General features: G+C 38.9%; 1 long non-coding RNA gene across 2 annotated transcripts; it reads right to left on the minus strand.

Annotated features, from left to right (window-relative positions):
- Positions 1 to 4,090: 4,090 nt before the first annotated feature.
- Positions 4,091 to 21,303, minus strand: LOC112649472 (uncharacterized). Of its 2 annotated transcripts, XR_007409539.1 has the most exons (5): positions 20,228 to 21,303; positions 19,292 to 19,428; positions 14,621 to 14,735; positions 14,046 to 14,194; positions 4,091 to 8,218 (listed from the first exon to the last, which is right to left on the minus strand). It is a non-coding gene; the product is annotated as an uncharacterized LOC112649472 (long non-coding RNA). The 2 variants fall into 2 exon arrangements; XR_003129590.2 differs by lacking the exon at positions 14,046 to 14,194.
- Positions 21,304 to 21,538: the final 235 nt, after the last annotated feature.

Consider the following 21,538-nt stretch of genomic DNA (forward strand, 5'->3'; position numbering starts at 1 on the left):
TATGAGGTTATAATGAGAATCTGCAATGCAGAAGACTCTCACCTGACCTTGCTGGCAGTCTGATCTTAGACTTCTAGCCTCCAGAAATGTGTTAAATAAATTTCTGGTTTAAAAGCTATCCAGTCTGTGGTATTTTCTTATAGCATCTTGAATGAGCTAAGACAGTTTCTTACAAATTCTATTTTTCTTTGGAATTGAAAATGGACTCATGTTTTCTAAATAACTATCATAATCTAAGTAGAATTTTAAACTCAAGAAGGCACAGGAGTTAATTTGTCAATTCTATTTTTTTTTTTCCTTGGGGACCACTCTCCTAAAGTTCCCCATCATGCTGTTTCAGTCTGGACTGGTTGCTTGCTTTTTAGTTTAGCTGTACAGCTGTCATCCTAGTTTCCCTCACTATTATAAAAAAACAACTTGATTTCTGTACTGGGTCTGTTTTCTGGATTATACAGTGCCATCTTTCTTGGTTTACTCCTTTCTGCTGGAGCTCATCCTTTATTTTTTTTTTGAGATGTTACATGTCTCAAATATCTTTGGTCTTTCTTTATATTTGATTGATATGAGCTATGGCATTTGAGGTAAAAAAAAATCACTTTCCCTAGAATTTTGAAGGTGTTTGTCTTCTTTTACATCTAGTGTTGCTGTTGAGAAGCTCCATGTTATTCTCTTTTGTAATCCATTGTATATTTCATGATCTTACTCTCTGACAGGTTTTATTTTTTTATTTAATTTTTTTAAAGATTTTATTTATTTATTCATGAGAGACACACAGAGAAAGAGGCAGAGGCAGATAAATAGGCAGAGGGAGAAGCAGGCTCCCTGCAAGGGAGCCTGATGCAGGACTCTATCCAATGACCCCGGGATCATGACCTGAGCCAAAGGCAGACACGCTCAATTACTGAGCCACCCAGGCATCCCATCTGACAGGTTTTAGAATCTTCTCTTCATTCTAGGTATTCCAAAGTTTCATGATGATGTGCTTTGTTGTATTAATCATTGTGCTGGGTCTTGTAAATCTATGAAGACTGGGATGCCTGGGTAGCTTAGCGGTTGGGCATCTGCCTTTGACTCGGGGGTGATCCCGGAGACCCAGAATCAAGTCCCACATCAGACACCCTGCATGGAGCCTGCTTCTCCCTCTGCCTGTGTCTCTACCTCTCACTCTCTGTGTCTCTCTCATGAATAAATAAACTCTTTAAAAAAAATAAATCCATGAAGACCCTTAAGTGTAGAAATTTTCTTGATTTAATATCCTTTTTATTTCCTATCTTCCTTGAAAGTACTATAATGTCTTTTTTAAAAAGATTTTATTTATTTATTCATGAGAGACAGAGGGAGAGAGGCAGAGACACAGGCAGAGGAAGAAGCAGGCTCCATGCAGGGAGCCTGACATGGGACTAGATCCCGGGACTCCAGGATCACACCCTGAGCTAAAGGCAGGTGCCAAACTGCTGAGCCACTCAGGGATCCTCTAATTTAATGTCTTGTACTGGTCCATATTTTATTATTTCTCTCCTACTGTCTCTTTGTCCATTTGTTCTACTTTTTAGGAAAAATTTTCAACTTTCTATCAGCCTATACTTTTTATGTCATATATATGTACACATACACACATGAACATATTTACATACACATATTTATATATATATTTACTTCTAAAACTTATTGTCTCGGGATCCCTGGGTGGCGCAGCGGTTTGGCGCCTGCCTTTGTCCCAGGGTGTGATCCTGGAGACCTGGGATCGAATCCCACATCAGGCTCCCATTGCATGGAGCCTGCTTCTCCCTCTGCCTGTGTCTCTGCCTCTCTCTCTCTCTGTGAGACTATCATAAATAAATAAAAATTTAAAAAAATAACATAAAAAAAAAAAAATAAAACTTATTGTCTGAATTTTCCTTTTATTACAGCATCCTTTTTCTTGTTTTATAGATGCAATATCTTAAGTCTCTAAAAATATTGTAGTTCTAAAAAACTTTTCCTTCTTTTTGTATTATCTGCTTCTTACAAAGTTCTTCTTTACAAAAGATTTATTTATTTATTTATTTTTTAATTTATTTAGGGAGTGAACACGAGTAGGAGGAGCAGAGGGAGAAGGGATGAGACTCTCAAGCAGACTCCCCACTGAGGGTGGAGCCCGATATGGGGCTTGATCTCATTACCCTGAGATCACAACCTGAGCCAAAACCAAGATGTGACACCCAGGTGTCCCCTTACAAGGTGCCTCCTTTTGTTTATTTTGATCTGTGTTTCATTAGAGGCTGTCCTCAAATATATGGTGGTTCATGACTATTCATATTTAACAGTGAAGCATTTAAAGCTGATTGGGAAGTATTTCTGACCATGATGGAATAACTGATACAGACTCCTTCCTATAGACAACTAGAAAATTGTACAAAATATATGAAATGACAATTCTTCAGACTTTGGACTAGAAGCAATACAGGTCTGTGATCTTTGACAGAAGGGAAACAAAGTAATCTTGATGATCATCTCAGCTTTCTGTCTAGAGGCACTTTCCTAACCTCAGCACACGGAGAGGGTACCCAAGCAAAACATGGAAGTCTCACTGAGTTGAGGAGCTAAAGACTATAGTTTGAGGAGTCTGAGGCAGCTGGAATTTACAGTGCAGGGTACTTTGAAATTGACCATGGTTGGAAAATGTATGTGCTGGCCATCAGCATATGCTACAAATCAACATGGTTTTTGTTGTTTATACCCATGCCTCCAAAGTGCCTAGTGGTGAATGTCACCAGCAAGCCACTGGCAATATCCCTTGTCCATAAGTATACTTTGACTTAGTGAAATGGAACAGAATAGAGTCCAGAAATAGACCTACATATATTTTTTCAATAATTTTTTTTCTCTTTTTTAAGTAAGCTCTGCACTCAGTGTGGGGCTTGAACTCACAACCCTAGGATCCAGAGTCATATGCTCTACCAATTGAGCCAGCCATGTGCCCCATGTTCAATCAATTTTTGATAAGGTAGTTATCAAAATTACCTTTGCCAAGGTAATTAACTGAAGAAAGGATAGTTATTGCAGTAAATGGTATCAGAACAACTGGATAACCATATGGAAAAAAAAAGAAAGAATGTTGGCCATTACCTCATATCACACACAAAACCTACTTTAAATTGATTATGGAACTAAACATAAAATAACTAAAACTGTAACATTTCTAAAAGAATCTGTGGGAGGAAATTTTTGCAGCTTCGCACTAAATATAAAAGAAAAAAACTTTTCCTCAAGAAGAAAATTGGAAGGCAAGTCACAGGCAAAGAGAAAATATGTGCAATACATACATCTGATAAAGGACTTTTATCCATAACATACGAAAGACTCTTACATCTCTTTTTTTTTAAAGATTTTATTTATTTATTCATGAGAGACATAGAAAGAGGCAGAGACATAGGCAGAGGGAGGAGAAGCAGGCTCCATGCAGGAGCCCAAGGTGGGACTCAATCCAGGAACTCCGGGATCACAGCTTGAGCCGAAGGCAGACACTCAACAGCTGAGCCACCCAGGCGTCCCAACTCTTACATCTCAATAATAAGACAAGTGATACAATATAAATGGGAAAAAAGGATTTAAACATACACTTTACAAAGGCATATATGAATAGCTGGTAAGTACATTAAAAGATGTTTAACATCATTAGTCAACAGAAAGATATAAACAAAAAATATAATGAGATACCACTCTACACATACTAGAATGGCTGAAATTCAAATAACTGACAATCCCAAGTTTTAGGGGAGGATGTGGAACCACTGCTATTTTACACATTGCTGAGGGTTCTATAAAATGGTATAGTTACCTTCAAAACTAGTTGGGCACTTTTTTATAAAAGTCAACATACTCTACGGTACCTGGCTGATTCAGTTGGTGGAATGTATGACTCTTGATCTCAGGGTTTTAAGTTTGAGCCCCACATTGGGCATAGAGTTTACTTGAAAAAAATTAATAAAACCCAGAATTTTAAAAAGTCAACGTACTTTTACCATGTTAACCAGCATTTTGGACTTGTACATACTTGTATATTCTAAATAAAACCAAACCTATGTCCACCAAATAACTTACACATGAATGTTTGTAGTAGTTTTATTTATTAAAGTCCCTTACTAATTCATTCTATTCTGTTGTGTTTTTTTTTTTTTTTTTTGTAAAGGCAATTAACTAGTCCCAGGAAGGATCCTTCAGTTATATAAAAGTTTGTTTTATGAAATGTCATGGCTCCATTCATAATTTTGTCTTGTTCTTCCAATTGGTATATACAACTTTCAGAGCTCTCGTATTTGGAAGGCTGGAAGGGCCCAGACTTTGAAATAGTGTCTTGTTTTCACTGTTTTTGTCTCTTTTTTTGTTTGTTTGTTTTTGTTTTTAAACTAAACTTATATAAAGCTTGTGGATTAAACAGAATAAATTTCTAAGTTAAAAAAATAAAATAAAATAAAATAAAGTCCCATACTGGAAATCAACCAAAATGTATATCAACATTTAAATGGAAAAACATTGTGGTATATTAATAAAATGGAACTCTCATAATAAAAGGAACAAACTGATACATGCACCAGCATGAGTTAAGTTCAAAACATTACATTGAACAAAGGAAACCAGACACCAAAGAATACATATGCTAAGTACAAGTGGTATACAACAGAGTCAGGAACTGAAGTAGTTGACTCTTCAGCATATGATTCAACTAGTAGAAACTCAATGTATGAGTGAATACTGCAGCATTGTCTATGTGCTATGAGCACTAAGCATTCTATAGGCATTATTATGTTTTGTAGAGGACTGAGAGCTTCACTTAACCTCATTAGTTAACTAAGAGTTTGGTTAAGAGAGCTAAAAAAAATCTAGGCAGCCATGGAGCAGTCTACAATAGAGGAGTCCTAGAGATCAGTTTTGCAAGGTGTTTGCCCCTGGGCTAGAGATTCAAGGAAGGACTTTGGTCCCAAGATAGGTGACTCATGTTGAGGAAATATAATTAAACATAAAATCTCCTGCCAATGCAGTGAAATCTCTCCACAAAATGTTGAAATAATGAAACAGTGTTATTATTAAATAAGGATTAAAAAGACTGTGATGCATCACAGGTAATCTCCTAAAGAGATTATAGAGACAAAAAAGAAATCTTACTTTATTTACATAACCAGGGCAGATACAATCCCTTATATACATGTTAATTGTCTTTAACCAAAATAAAAATACAATTTCTCATATCTTTTGACATGCAGGAAGTTACATCTTGGAGTTGAATTGTCACAGAGAAACAGGGCACTGCCCTTCTTGAAGTTCATTTTTCAAAAAGATGGCTTCTTGGAAAAAAAAAAAAAGATGGCTCCTTGGCCCCCAAGAATGGTATTTCTGGGATACATAACTGGCAGGAAGCTTATTTACTATTTAAATCGATTTACATATATCTCAAAGAGGCAGAGATGGCATTTATAATTTCTAGTTTTTTTGAAGGAAATGCTAAAAGAAGAGGGAGAAAAGTTCTTTTTTTACATTAGGAAAAATTTTAAATTTTTTTACATGTGTATTTAATCTTATAATTTCCTCTCTGTGTTTCTATTTTTTAGTAAATCTACAGTTTTGTAATTATCTACATAGCTATTTCTACCTTTCTCTAACAACAGTCTAAATATCTAGCCAGTCCATAGTAAAATGCACAACAAAGCAGTTATCAGAATTACAGTAGGATGGGTTTTAAAAATTAGTATAGTATTTGCCTTGGGAAAAACGTTTCAGTATATTATACCATTGGTGAATGATTAAAGCAGATTCTTGGTTAATACAAAAGTGCACAAATGTTGTCCTTTGTCATTAATTTTTACAAACTGTTGTGACGTCTTGTTTGTACTTTCAAATAATTAACTACTTGAAAAAAACTAACTAACGTCTTAATTTGTGATTTTTTACAATATCACATCCAATCCAAGCCTAATGAGTAGTTTAACTCTGGAACTTGATAATCTAAGTTTTTAACTAAATTTTTTGTTAAAATAAATTTCTCCTGCCTTTTCATCATAGAAGTAACATTACAATTAAAGGATAAACTAGACCCTTCAGTAACTATTCCTTCTGCCCAAATAATTTTCCCAGATGTAAAACAAAGACATTCATGGCCGTTATCTAGTATCAAAGTCCTACTATAAGGCACTCATTGCAGGGGTACAGATTGAAGTGTGTACAGAAGGAAAAAATAATTTTTCCTTTACCTTTATAGGTTCTTGGCTAAGACCTTCCTGTAATAAAAGACAGATTAACAAGAGAAAAACAAACAGAAGTTTAATAATACATATACCTCTTATACACATGGGAGATACCCAGAACTGAGTAACTCTGAAATGGCCCACGCCATCATTTTATATACTATCTCCAGCTAAAGGCAAAAGAAAATGTTGTGGGGTGAGGGGGGAGGAACCAGTTATCATGGAAAAGCACAGTAAATGAGAGTATGGTTGTTATGCAGATTTCAGTCACTACCTTCTCCCCTGATACAAGGTTTTTAGAGATTTAGTCATCATCTTCCTCCTGGTACAGAGAGGGAGACAGCCTTACAAATGGAGATTTCTCTTATATATTTAAGCGTTTTGTACAAAACAGTAACTTCTGGTTTTTAGAGCTTCTCCTATGTCTGTTATTTCTTAAAACTAACTAGTTAAAGACAACCCTTATATGAAAGAGGCATATTTTGGGTTAGCAGATTCTGCTCCCCTTCAACTTCCAGAATTTAGTGTACATGGCTCTCATTTTAAGTCTGAGGACAAATCCAACCTATGGGCCATTTTTCACCTCCATCCAAATCTGTAGTCATCTCTGAATATTTAAGTAATTATTGTAATCCAACAGGCAAGTTTATCTTTCTAGGACTGGAAAAAACTTGTATCCCAAAGTGGTTAACAGTGACATAGGACCTATCTTCTGTGTGGGACCCAGGAAATCTAACAAAAATCCCCTACCCCTGGACAAGCAGAGCAGAACTAACTCCATTTTGTGCTACACCCGCCATCTCATGTAAAACCCCCCACACGACCTGCCTATTGTTTAAGGCACTCCCTCACCCTAGTTTAGCTATTAAGCACACCCTTATCAGAAACTAGCACACACAGGAATGCAGGACCTCGACCTTTAACCGCCAAGGAATGAAAACCCCTCTTTTGCCCACCAAACCTGCGTGCCAATTCTAACCAGAATAATAGGCTAGTTCAAATGGTCACTATAGGGTGAATCAGAATTCAATTGGCCACCTGTGTGTGGACCGACATGACTGTGCAACTTTCTATGTATGTTACAATCTCATTGGCCACGGACCCCTATAACACTACTATACTTCTTAGTCTCGGGGTCCAAGTCTCTGCTCTGCTGTGCCGGGTACACTTGGACCCACGCTCGAGCTTGTGATTAAACCCTCGTGTGATTACATCGGTGTCGGCTCCTTGGTGGTTTCTTGGATTTGCAATCTTGGGCACAACATTCTGTAGTTTCTATCCATGAATGCCAGATTTCTGTTTTTCTATTAATCAGATCCTTTTCTATACCACCCTTCTAATCAAACAAGTCAACAAAACATTTTGTTGTGTCAAATTTGGGGCCCGAGTATGATGCATATTTGTTTAATCTAATATTATAAAAACAACGTAGTAATGAAGATGGTCTTATTTTTATTCTGCCAACAATCGGATTGTTGGATTTACAAGCCCAGGCTGTATCCATACTGGGAGTAAAATTTAGAGCTTTAGGAACCATCATTGGGAGTACAGAAAGAAAAAGTAATGTAACAAATAACATGTTTGTTTTCTAGTAAAATGTATTTCTTATAGTAACTGAAATACCTACTACTGTGAACAAAACAACAAGGCAGTCTGAGAATTGTATTGCGTTCACTAGAATTCCTCCTTTCAGCTGAGTTCAGTACCAATATCAGTCACTCAGGAAAATTTAAGTTTCAAAGCTCTTGTGGCAGCCAGTCTAGTCCTCCTGAGGAGCTGGCTTCACATGGGAAGCATGAATCTATCTGGGTTATCTTTTACTTTGACAGCCATATGGGTGATCAACAGTGCTTCAAGTTGTCCCTCTATGTGGGGACTCCTTATCCTCTCTCTAGAACACTTCTGTATAAGATAAATTGCTTAGTTTGATGGGGGTGGAGGGGAGACTTCTTCCAGCAGGTCCCTTTAGGCACTTCTGACTTTATGTCTCAGGGTTTCTAAGGAAAGAGAGAAACACCATTTTTAAGTATTGAACATGGGGCAGCCCAGGTGGTTCAGCGGTTGAGCGCCACCTCCAGCCCAGGGCGTGATCCTGGAGACCCGGGATCGAGCCCCACATCAGGCTCCCTGCGTGGAGCCTGCTTCTCCCTCTGCCTGTGCCTCTGCCTCTCTCGCTGTCTCTCATGAATGAATAAACAAAATCTTTAAAAAAAAAAAGAAGTATTGAACATGATGCTGAGAGGATTCAGTTAAACGGGCAGAGGAAGTGATTGCAGACACGAATTCACAGTTTCAATGTAGCAGAGGAAAATTTACTTCTACCTTCGATATTCTTCCAATTGGTCTAAGAATTAAACTGACATGAGACAGATTAACAGGAGAAAAAAAATCAAAGTTTAGTTACATGTGCATGGAGACCCAATAATGAAATTGAGACCCAAAGAAATCACCAAGGCGTGAAGTTTTTATACTTTTTAGGTAAAAAGACAAAAAATCTGTGAGGAATTGACAGGACAAAGAAAGCTTAACTTTGGGAGCTTCGATTAGTAAGAAATTCAAAACAGAATTTGGGCTGTGGTAGTAAATTAGTAAAAAGTACCAAGGGTTGTTTATATAGACTTCTTGGCTCTAGATTTCTTATCTGTGGTAATATTGATGTCTCTTTACCTCCTGGTACAGAGAGGGTAACTTTCACATTTATTTCTTGTTTTGTGGAAACAAAGGAGGGATCAGAGAGTTCTTTCTGCATTGGCTGTCTCTTAAGTAACTTTTATTTAAAATGATCACTGTGACGAAGTGGCATATTTTAGGGCAGCCTGCCCTTTGCCCCTGTACTGCCAAACATAAATTCAAAGAAAGAAAAAAAAAATCAAAGAAAGAGATAAGGCTACTGTTTGCAAGAATGGCTCTAATTTTTAGGTGGTAACTCTCTATGCCACTTTAACCCAGTAGATTGCTGAATCTTAGCCAGTGAGTTTGAGTTTGAGTCATCCATTCTACTTGGAGTATGATAGCTTTTAGGAATTTATAAACACTTGCATGATTCTTGGATAACAGTGGACATAAAATGATTCCCTCTGATTCCTCTGGGGCCCCAAAAGTGGAGATTATGTGCATTAAGAGAGCCTTTATCCCTGGCTGAGCATCTGCTTTTGAAGATGGAAAGACGAGGCCATTCAGACATCATACACATCACAACTAGACAAAAATCTCTGACCTTCCATAGGCACTAATTCTCTGTAAAGCTAATTGATATCAGGTTCCTGGTAAACTTTCTTGCACCTACCTTGGAAGTGGTCTGTAAAGAATTGTGAAAAATAATAAAACTCTTTAATATGTTTTGAATAATTTCCTCTATTTGATAGGTGTAGTAAGAGTTTACTGCCTTTAAAAATCCCTCTTAGATGATGTTGACAACATAACAATAAACTAATCAAGGAAATAAAGACTAAGGTATAGGAATTATTTTGTTAGGTAATTTTTATAGTCCAGTTGAATTTCTTTTAGCCCTCCTTTCAATCCATTTGTTCATTTCTCTTTGTGAAGCTTAGTTTTGAAAATGAACAAAGGTTTCTAGTATTAAAAGTGGAGCTTCTAAGTTTGGAGTCTGTCATGTTTAACAGCAGCTTTTGTAGCTCTTTCAGCAAAATCACTGCCTTTAGAAATTTTGTCATATTGCCCTGTGTGAGTTCTATAATGGATACTGATAATCTGAGTAGGCAGTTGTAAAGCCTCTAACAAATCAGCCTTTAATTCTTCATGAGATGTTTTAGTCTTCACTGAAGTCAACAATTCCCTATTTTTCTAAATTTTTCCTGTTGCATGACAGACACCAAACACATATTTATCATCAGTATATATATTTGCTTTCTGTCCAGAGCCAAGAATCTCAACTCTAGTAACTGCTACTAATTCATCTGCTTTACCCAACTTAATTTCAGACAAAATACAAGCTTCCAAGATTTATGATAAGTCACCACAATATAAAAAGCCTTGAGTTGGTCACCTTTGTCCCAAGTATATGACCCACCAGGAAACATTATGGGATCTCCATTTTGAAAAGGATTATCACATAAATCAGATTGAGGCTTAATGTTTTCTTCTATTACAGTTATACAATCATTTTTTAAAAGATTTTATTTATTTATTCATGAAAGAGAGAGAGAGACGCAGAGACACAGGCAGAGAGAGAAGCAGGCTCCCTGCTGGGGAGCAATGTGGGACTCCAGGATCACGTCCTGTGCCGAAAGCAGACGCTCAACTGCTGAGCCACCCAGGCGTCCCTACAGTTGTACAATCATGATCATTTATTTGATTTCCTAATCTGGCAAAAAACTACCAGGTTTAGAAAGTTGCAGCTTCCAATCACAGTGTTAGGATTGCATAATAATGCTTGCTCCTAGCCAGTCTCAACAGTGTACCAACAAATGTAGGGTCTTACATACTTCTGAGATTAGTATCAGCACATGCGGGATACTCAAGTAAATCAAGTAATCCAATGGAAGGGCTTGAGCCTTTTCAGTAAATGTGGTGGCTGCCACTACAGCTCAGAAACATTTAGGCATTTTCAGGGTGCCATGGCATCCAGATTATATCCATGGTCTATAATCCAATCCCAACTTTAGAGTCAAAATTCTAGTACACCTTTATTTTTAGTACAAAACAAATGGAAAGGTTTTTCAAAATTTGGAATCCCTAAAGCTGGGAGAGAGATTATAGCCAATTTTAATTGTTCAAATTCCTGTTTAGATTCTAGGGATCAAACCAGAAGAGGTGGAGCAAATATTACACAAGTCTATCATCAGAGATTTTCCTTGATCTGCAAAAGCTGGAATTCATTGTTGACACTATCCTATTAGACCCCAAAATTGTCTAAGTTTTTTTTTTTTGTAGTAAGTCATTTCATTTGCATAATTTGCTGACTCCTATATTATAACACTTCGTAGCCTTTAGGTAACAACAGATGCCTGAAATATTTCTTTCGGTTTGGTAATATTGCATTTTGTTTAGTGTGGCCTTAAGCCCCTTTGAAGACAAAGTATCAGTTTTACATTACTGAAATTACCAGAAATGTATCCACATATTGAATAATTATAGATCTTCCTGCTGGGACAGATTTCTCTTATCAATGGCTAGAGAAAATAGTAAGGGAATCCCCAAACTCTTCTGGAATTCTAAGACTTACCTATGACTTTTTCATAAGTAAAAGCAAACAAGAATAGAGTCATCTACTAAAATAAAAGCAAAAAACAAGAGAAAAAGATAATACAAATAAGTTACAGTGGAAAAACTTTGCAGACAATGGTACTGAAGTCAGAATAGTTGCAGGGTTAGGAACTACACAGGTTAAATAGAAAATTGATGGGATCCCTGGGTGGCGCAGCGGTTTAGCGCCTGCCTTTGGCCCAGGGCGCGATCCTGGAGACCCGGGATCGAATCCCACGTCGGGCTCCCGGCGCATGGAGCCTGCTTCTCCCTCTGCCTATGTCTCTGCCTCTTTCTCTCTCTCTCTCTCTCTCTCTCTCTCTCTGTGACTACCATAAATAAATAAAAAAATTAAAAAAAAAATAAAATTGATTTACTTGTTTAAGATACTGTACAAATCTACACAGCAGTCAACCACCTGTATCAAATTTATCTTCCTTCTTTACTAGAAGTATGGGACTATTACAAGGTGAATGCCCTTTCAAAATTATGCCTCCTTTTTCACCCTAATTTTACTTATTTATTTTTAAATTTTTTTTAAATTTTTTTATTTATGATAGTCACACACAGAGAGAGAGAGAGAGGCAGAGACACAGGCAGAGGGAGAAGCAGGCTCCATGCACCGGGAGCCCGACGTGGGATTCGATCCCAGGTCTCCAGGATCGCGCCCTGGGCCAAAGGCAGGCGCCAAACCGCTGCGCCACCCAGGGATCCCTACTTATTTATTTATTTATTTATTTTTTAATTTTTTTATTTATTTATGATAGTTACACAGAGAGAGAGAGAGAGAGAGAGAGGCGCAGAGACACAGGCAGAGGGAGAAGCAGGCTCCATGCACCGGGAGCCCGACGTGGGATTCGATCCCGGGTCTCCAGGATCGCGCCCTGGGCCAAAGGCAGGCGCCAAACCGCTGCGCCACCCAGGGATCCCTACTTATTTATTTTTAAAAGAAATTTATTTTCTTATTTATTTATTTTTAAAAGATATTTTATTTTTCCCCCTATTTTAAAATATAACAAGTTTTATTACTTCAAATTGAGCTCTAAACAAAGAATATTGTTTTATACGTTGCCATGGCTTATCCTTTTGATAAGATACTTTTACTGGTTTTCTATCTCAAACTAGTATCATTATTGCTAAATAATGGCCTAAAGTGACGCATCAATTTGTTTCAGCCCTGACACATAGTAACCAAATCAGGTGACCTTTTCCAAGGGAGCTCAGCAAACACTTCATCTGGCATATGTATTACGGTAGGCCTTTATTTGCACAGCACGAGTCGCTCCCTGATAGGTTTATAAGAGAATTAGGAGAAAGTAAGAAAATGTTCCTGAGTCACATGAAAAATCTGAATGGGAACCACCGAGGGAAAAGAAGAGTGTGAGAAGGTTGACATGAAATACCAATAACCAATATTGCTGTATCACTCAGATACAAAATGAGAAATTTCCAAGTTAACTGGACACTAAGTAGCACCCATATCTACCAGAAAAGGGAAGGATAAGTTAACCTCAGAGAAAGGTATTGAAGCATATCATTTTCCAGTTCTTACCCCTAAGATTCCCTCAATCTATCAATTTTTGAGCATTTTGCCAATTATTTTCTAGCTGAATATTTTTTTTGGGTTTTCTTGATTCTCTTGTTATAATTTTTGCACCCCCTTGGGTCACTTCGTACAATCTCTTTTCCAGGGACACCTGCGAAGCTCAGTGGTTGGGCATCTGCCTTTGGCTCAGGGCATGATCCCGGATTCCCCGGATAGAGTCCCGCATCGGGCTCCCTGCATGGATCCTGCTTCTCCCTCTGCCTATGTCTCTGCCTCTCTCTCTCTCTCTGTGTCTCTCATGAATAAATAAAATCTTTAAAAAATATATCTCTTTTCCAATGTCTTAGCTCTTTGCAATAATGATATACAATTTTCCCTTCTTCCTTTGCTCCCTTCCTAGGTTGACCAGAGTAGGGTTATTCCCTTTAGTAAAGTGTTTAGTAGCTACTACTGTGGTTTTTCATTTTTTATCTTCTTTTTTTTTTCTTCTCATTTTTTCTCTTCTTTGTCTTTCTGTAGACGGCCACACAAAATTGAGTAGCTGCTGCTAAGCTTTGAGTAACAGTGTGTCCTTTTGCCTTTTCAGTCTGACTGCTTTTCCCTAACTTGAGTGTGGATAGTTGGCAAGATAGTCAAGACAAAGGTGAATAGTAGTAGAGGGTGATTTTAATCTGCCCCTGCTTCCATACCAGTGACTGTTGAAAAGCAACAGATTGCTAATGAAAATCAGTTGGGAATTCACTTACTTCTGGGTACTCCTTGGTAGTGTCTCCTAGCCCATCATTAGCAGAAAGGCATTAAGTAACCCTTCTCAATGGGTTTCTTTTTTTAAAGATTTTATTTATTTATTAGAGACAGACACACAGAGAGAGGCAGAGACACAGGCAGAGGGAGCCTGATGTGGGACTCAATCCCAGGACCTCAGGATCACGCCCTGAGCCAAAGGCACATGCTCAACTGCTGAGCCACCCAGGAGTCCCTCCCAGGAGCCATTCTCGATGGGTTTCTAAAGTCCTTAGTTCTTCTATAGTTGTAAAGCGTGGCCAATAGCTTTCCTTGGCCATGATACTCACTGTGTCATGTCATTTTCTAGTCTCCTATATGTTTGGTCCATGACCTCAGTGAAGTTTGTTGCTTGCAGAATTCCCTGTAGCAGCCAGTGCACATCCCTATATGTGGGGCTACAAACTGAAAATGCTGTGGAGCACTTCTGCAAGTCTTTCTGGGCACAGAAAAAGAAGTCTTTAAATGACTAATAGCGGGGTGCCTGGCTGGCTCAGTTGCTGGAGCATGTGACTCTTGATCTTGGGGTTGTGAGTTTGAGCCACATGTTGGGTGTAGAAATTACTTAAAAATAAAATATTTTTTTTTGAGAGAGTGAGACAGGGCGTGCTGGGGTTGGGTGGTGTGCAGAGGGGGAGAGAGAGAGAGAGAGAGAGAGAGAGAGAGAGAATCTTAAGCAGCCTACATGCCCAGTGTGGAGCCTAGAGTGGGCCTCAATCTCATGACCCTGAGATAATGGACCTTAGCCAAAATCAAGAGTTGGATGCTTAACCAACTGAGCCACCTAGGTGCCCCAAAAGTAAAATCTTTAAAAAAAAAAAAAAAAAAGACTAATATCATCTAGTGAGAAAGGCAAGTGGATTACCTGGGAGGCCCGAATAGCTTCTCTATGGCATCAGCTTCACAGGTGATCTGAATAGGAAGAGCAGGTTTTCTTTATACAGAATATCTTGGCCATATCATGGGTTTGGTTCAGACCACTGCATAAAATAAATATCACAAGAAAGTGAGTCAAATAAGTTTTTTGATTTCCTGGTGCATATAAAAGTTATGTTTATAATATACTGTGGTCTATTAAGCGCACAATAGCAGTGTGTTTAAAAAACAATGTACGTATCTTAATTTTAAAATACTTTATTGCTAAAAAAGCTCACTGAGCTTTCAGTGAGTTGAAATCTCTGATCACAGATCACCATACAAATATAGTATTTAAAATTTTTCATTATTATGAGAATTACCAAAATGTGACACAGAGAAACAAAGTAAGCAAATGCTGCTGGAAAAATGGTGCCAATAGACTTGTTCAATGCAGGGTTCCTACAAACCTTCAATTTGTAAATTTGTAAAATATGCAGTATCTGTGAAACACAATAAAGTATCTGTAAAGCACAAAAAAAGCAGGTATGCCCATTGGGACAAAAATGTATGATTAGGGATCCCTGGGTGGCGCAGCGGTTTGGCGCCTGCCTTTGGCCCAGGGCGCGATCCTGGAGACCCGGGATCGAATCCCACGTCAGGCTCCCGGTGCATGGAGCCTGCTTCTCCCTCTGCCTGTGTCTCTGCCTCTCTCTCTCTCTCTGTGACTATCATAAATAAAAAAAAAAAAAAAAAAAAATTCTAAAAAAAAAATGTATGATTATATAAAGCACTTTATTTAAAAAAAAATTTTTATTTATTTATTCATGAGAGACAGAGAGAGGCGGAGACATAGAAAGACAGAGAAGCAGGCTCCTCACAGGGAGCCTGATGTGGGACTCAATCCCCTGACCTGGGATCACGACCTGAGCTGAAAGCAGAGGCTCAACCAATGAGCCACTCAGGCATCCCAGCACTTTGGTTTCTTTTCTCATGTTGATATTTATCAGGCCTAACATTATTTTTGTCTTTTTCAATGTGACCAATGCAGCCCCTCTATCCTGTTGCCTTTATACAGAGACATGATCTTTTATCCAAATTCCCAGTTCTTTCTTTCTTTTTGTTAAAGATTTTATTTTATTTTTTTAATTTTTTAAAAAAATTATTTATGATAGTCATACAGAGAGAGAGAGGCAGAGACATAGACAGAGGGAGAAGCAGGCTCCATGCAGGGAGCCCGATGTGGGACTCCATCCTGGGTCTGGAGGATCGCGCCCTGGGCCAAAGGCAGGTGCCAAACCGCTGCGCCACCCAGGGATCCCTAAAGATTTTATTTATTTATTCATGAGCGATGCAGAAAGAGAGAGGCAGAGAATAGGCAGAGGGAAAAGCAGGCTCCACGCAGAAGCCCGATGTGGGACTCGATCCTGGAACTCCAGGATCACTCCTGAGTCGAAAGCAGACGCTGAGCCACCCGGGCTGCCCTGCAGGGCTTTTTCTTAAATTGTTAATATCTCTCTGTCCCATCTGGAATGGGACACATAGGAATCCAGTCTTATGGTAGTAAAGCCTGTTTCTTTGATTTGGACAAACGAACATATTTGTGGAGGTTCTTAGAAGTACCTCATTTCGGGACACCTGGGTGACTCAGCGGTTTGGCGCCTGCCTTCGGCCCAGGGTGTGATCCTGGAGTCCCCGGATCGAGTCCCATATCGGGCTCCCTGCATGGAGCCTACTTCTCCTCCCTCTGCCTGTGTCTCTGCCTCTCTGTGTGTCTCTCATGGGTAAATAAATAAAATCTTAAAAAAAAAAAAAAAGAAGTACCTCATTTGAAGCATATGAATTAGTGGTATTTACTGGATGACTATCAATCTTTTTCCCCCCATGTTTCTTTTTTTAATTTTAATTTTAATTTCTATTTTTTTTATTGGAGTTCAATTTGCCAACATATAGCATAACACCCAGTGCTCATCCCATCAAGTGCCCCCCTCAATGCCCATCACCCAGTCACCCCCACCCCCCGCCCACCTCCCTTTCCACCACCCCTTGTTCGTTTCCCAGAGTTAGGAATCTCTCATGTTCTGTCTCCCTCTCTGATATTTCCCACTCATTTTGGATGACTATCATTCTAAGGAGAATGTAAAAAGTTATTTGGTACAGAAAGACTGAGAAATAATGGAAGAGCAAATGGAAAATTAAAGCACTTTCTCTTTCATAGAACCACCCCCTTTTCTTCGCTATACCAGTTCTCTCTGCATATCTTAATCTTTCCCTACATCAAATTGACTCTTGAAAAGAAGGAAGCAACAATCTTTTAGATGGTGGTTCCCTTTCGTAGTAGATTTCCCTGCAAGAAAAGACAAGGGCACAACTTCTCCAGCTGATAACTAATTACCCGCCCTGTTTGAGGGCACATGCTTGTATGCCTGGTGTCCTAACCTGATTTCACTTCATGTCTCAGCCCTAAAATCCACTTCTCAAAAAATAAAAAAATCCACTTCTCAGAGTTCCTTATGAAACACACAACATGGGGATACCTGGGCGGCTCAGTGGTTGAGCATCTGCCTTCAATTCAGGTCGTGATCCCAGGTATCAAGTCCCGCATTAGGCTCCCCATAGGGGGCCTGCTCCTCCCTCTGCCTATGTCTCTGTCTCTCTCATGAATAAATAAATAAAATATTAAAAAAAAAAAAAAAGCCCTGCAGACATTTCTGGCTTTCTACAACTTTTCTACCATCAAAGCCAATAGTGATCCTGATGGGGATTTTAGAGCTGGTATCACCTATGCTTACTCAATAATAAAATCTTGAATTCGGAGAGGGTAGTTCATCTGGCTAGCATTCCAAAATAGTGGAGAGCAAGAAAGGTGACTTTTCTTAATTCAGGATTTCTTACCTGACTGTTGTGTGTTTACAAGACTGTCAGCTGATCACCCAATCCAGGAATTGCCATGTAAATCCTTATTGCCAAATCGTTGGGAAAATGTAATTAAATATAAAATTTCCTGCCAGGTCAATAAAACTTCTTCGTGAAATGTAGATAAGAATGAAATAGTTTTATTATTGAATAAGCATTAAATGGGACTGCAATGTGCATCACAGGCAATCTGCTAAAGAGACTGTATAGACCAAAAAAACCTCTTACCCTTTTTTATACATGTTAACCCATGTTGGTGTTCATATTCAAAGAGATGGCTCCTTGGCCCCCAGCAATGACATATCTGGTATGCAAAACCGTAAGAGGCTTATTTAGCTTTGAAAAACATTTACATGAATTTTAAAGAGGCTGAGCTAGCAATTATAATCTCATTTTCTGAAGGAAATTTAAAAAGAAAAGTAGAGCTATGGGAGGAAAGTTCTCTATTTTTTGCACCAGGGAAATTTTTAAAGTAATTTTTTTAGATTTACCCTTATGCTGGCAAAGAATAATCAAGGTCACAGTCCTAGAGAGTCTATGATACCTAATAAATTACCCAGGTAGGGTCTCATACACAGGAAGAAGAAAAGGCCTTAATAGCTGGATCTAGAGTATGAGGTGAGCTCTGGCTTTCAGGTGTTAAAAACAAGACAACAAAATGGACAATTAACGTATGTTAAAACCCATATCACTAAACCAAGACATAACTTAATTACAGTTTCAGTTCTTCCAGAAATGCAATCTTAAAACAGTCCATCAGGAATCACCTAACCAGCACTAGTTAAGTAATCTGTTTGATAGAGCCCTGCCATCCCCTCAAAGAAAGTAACCTTGCAATAACCAGTCTGCTTTTTTGCCTAATATAATTTCTTTGTTCCTTTTCCTTTCTACCTATTTAAGTCTTTCATTTTATATAACTCATCAGAGCAATTTCTAACTGCAAAATTGGATACTGTGTGATTCAAATTGATTTTTGCTCAAAAAAAACTCTTAAAATGTTTAATATGACTGTTTCTCTTTTTTTAAGTTTATTTTTTGTTTTAGTAATCTCTGTATCCAATGTGGTGTTTAAACTCATGACCCCAAGATCAAGAGTCACATGCTCTTCCTACTGAGCCAGTATGACACACCTCCTCAGTTTATCTTTTAATGCAGCAAAGGGAAAATACCCCATTAAAAATAGTACATAAGGTCAGGGTTGGAGTAGGAAGAGGGATCTGATGCTGATTTGATAGATTAGGGCTAGAGCTGTTACATACTTTTGGTTTGTATGGCTTTTAGAATACAGGGCAGGGCTCAGCCTGTAGATAGTTTGGGTCACAGAGCCTCAGCTGCATTAAAGAGAAAGCAATTTGGGGGGCCCCTGGGATGGCTCAGTTGGTTGAGTGTTGGACTTTTGATCTCAGCTCAGGTCTTGATATCAGGGTCAAGAATTCACGCTGCCGGTTGGGTGGAGGCTTCTTTAAAAAAAAAAAAAAAGGAAGACGAAGAAGAAGAAAGAAGAAGAAGAAAGAAGGAAGAAGAAGGAAGAACAAGGAAGAAGGAAGAAGAAGAAGAAGAAGAAGGAAGAAGAAGGAGAAGGAGAAGAAGAAGAAGAAGAGGAAGAAGAAAGGAAACATAATTTGGGCTTAGAAACAAGATTAGAAGTTATAGAGAAATAGATTTGTGTACAAAGGAATTATTTTTTATAGCCATATTGAAATTTACTACCTTTACTCCAGTTAACAAAATATATTGCAAGAAAAACTAAGCATGTTTGGGGCACCTGGGTGGCTCAGTCGGTTAAGCACTTCCCTTTAGCTCAGGTCATGAGATGGAACCCCACGTCGGGCTTTCTGCTTAGCAAGGGAGTCTGCTTCTCTCTCTGCTCCTGCTGGTGTTCCTCTCTCTCTCACTCAGTCTCTGAAATAAATAAATGAATAAAATATTTAAAAACGACTAAGCATGTTTAACAAAAACGACACTTTTGAAAGTAGAACACAATTTTCTGGGATCCCTGGGTGGTGCAGTGGTTTGGTGCCTGCCTTTGGCCCAGGGTGCGATCCTGGAGACCCGGGATTGAATCCCACGTCGGGCTCCCTGCATGGAGCCTGCTTCTCCCTCTGCCTGTGTCTCTGCCTCTCTCTCTCTCTCTCTCTGTGTGTGACTATCATGAATAAATAAATAAAATCTTTAAAAAAAAAGAACACAATTTTCTTTTCAGGAAATAATATTGCAAATGGTTACCTCTGGGTCAATTTACTGCAGTAGAGGAGCAAAGTTGTTAAAGCATAGCTATGCTCACCTGAGCCACTTTTCTGCACAATTGTAAAGTACTTGAAATCATTCCTAAGAGCAAAGTTTAAAACCATTTTAAGAGACAAGACTTTAAGAGTTTCAGAGCCACCTCTGTAAGAGGTACTTTCCTGCCCCAAATGGTCAAATCTTAATTAGAAGGTGGGCAATACTAAAGTTTTTTCCTCATCATATCTTCTGTTCAAAATGCTATTATCATTGTTAATATGGTTTGTATCTTGTCTGATCTGGATGATACAGTCCAAAAAGTAGGGTTCGAGAAAATAGATCCTACACTCATGGAGGAAGGAGTGACTGTGGCTTTCATTTCCCCTAGTTTTATAAACAGAGGACTCCAAGTTCCTTGATTATATGTGAATTGGGGTAAAAATTGTGAATTACAATGGTGAGAAGGGTGTGTACTTACAAGTGAACTACACTGTTGAGGTTGTACAGGTCCTGGAGGAAAACACTTCATATAAGGTAGCATCTGAGAAATAATACGTCTATGGAGAAGGCGAGAGAGCAGTTGTCGTTGATAGACCTGAAGCTTGGCTGTGAATCAAGCGAGAAGTACCTGCAACCTGGGAAGGATGTGCCTTTTGATGCGTTGACTTCTTGGTGGTGGAGGTGAGAGTATGGTACAGAATGTTGCTCTGGAGGTATATGACGAGAGTTCAATATCACTAGTTGACTCTGACATGCAGGATGATGCTGAGCTCAGCTGTGGAGACAGTGGGTAGTGGTTCTCAAGCACCTAAATTTGAATCATTCTGAATAGGGACAGTTAGTAGGTTGCTTTGTTTTCTTGTTTACAAAGGTTCCCTGAGTCACTGAAGGAGGTTGAGGTGAAGCTGTATACAATGAATTCCGTTGGAGGAGCACAAATATCTTCTTATGGCTGATTGTATGGCTTGTACAGTACACGTTGGAAAGGAGGTGGTGGTATAGGATGCTGCCTTGTTGGAATATGGTTCATATGATGCTTGTCTTGCAGCCTTGTAAAACAATCAGAAATTTCGTGTGTTGTTGGGGCAACATGTCAGATGAACATTTTCAAATTAAGGCCCGGCCACAGGGTTTCCAGCTCTCATATGGCAGAGGTTGATATGAGCCTCTAAATGTCTTTGAGACAAAAATGTTGTCTTGCATCCTTGAACACCGCTGCAAATGAATAAAGAACCTTGTTTATGCTCCTCAATTCGCTCCACCAGTTGACTGCAGCCTGGACACATCTTATCACCTTCTTTTCCATGTAAAATTGCACAGGCATAGCAAAAAGCATGCTTACATGGAATCATCCGCCCATAGATTTTAATAGGTAATTCGCATTTTTCACACAAATGAACTGAGGTGTTATCCTTCTGTCCTAAGATGTTTATCTGAAAGTCCCAGACAATCTCTTCATTAGAACTTTGCTCATTTCTAAACAATTCGCCCCCATTAAAGTCATACCGTTCTTCCTCACCAAGACCTCCTCCTCCAGCCCGCTCCATGATTCCGCTTGCGGGGCACAACGGAAACGGAAGTCACGCTCCCTGAGCCTGGCGGCGCTTGCGCCCTGCCCTCTCGCGCCAGTGGGGCGGAAGTGCAACGGGCTCCCGGCTTTGACCCCTTCTCACCCACTTCCCGTTCCGGTGATGGAGTTGAGGAGGAAAGAGAGGAAGGGTTTCAGAGCTGAGTTAGGTTAGACGGCTTTCTTTAGGCTTTAAGAAAAAGAAAAAGTAGGGATCCCTGG

Source organism: Canis lupus, chromosome X (genome assembly GCF_003254725.2).
Source record: "Canis lupus dingo isolate Sandy chromosome X, ASM325472v2, whole genome shotgun sequence".
In the NCBI taxonomy this organism is placed as follows: domain Eukaryota; kingdom Metazoa; phylum Chordata; class Mammalia; order Carnivora; family Canidae; genus Canis; species Canis lupus.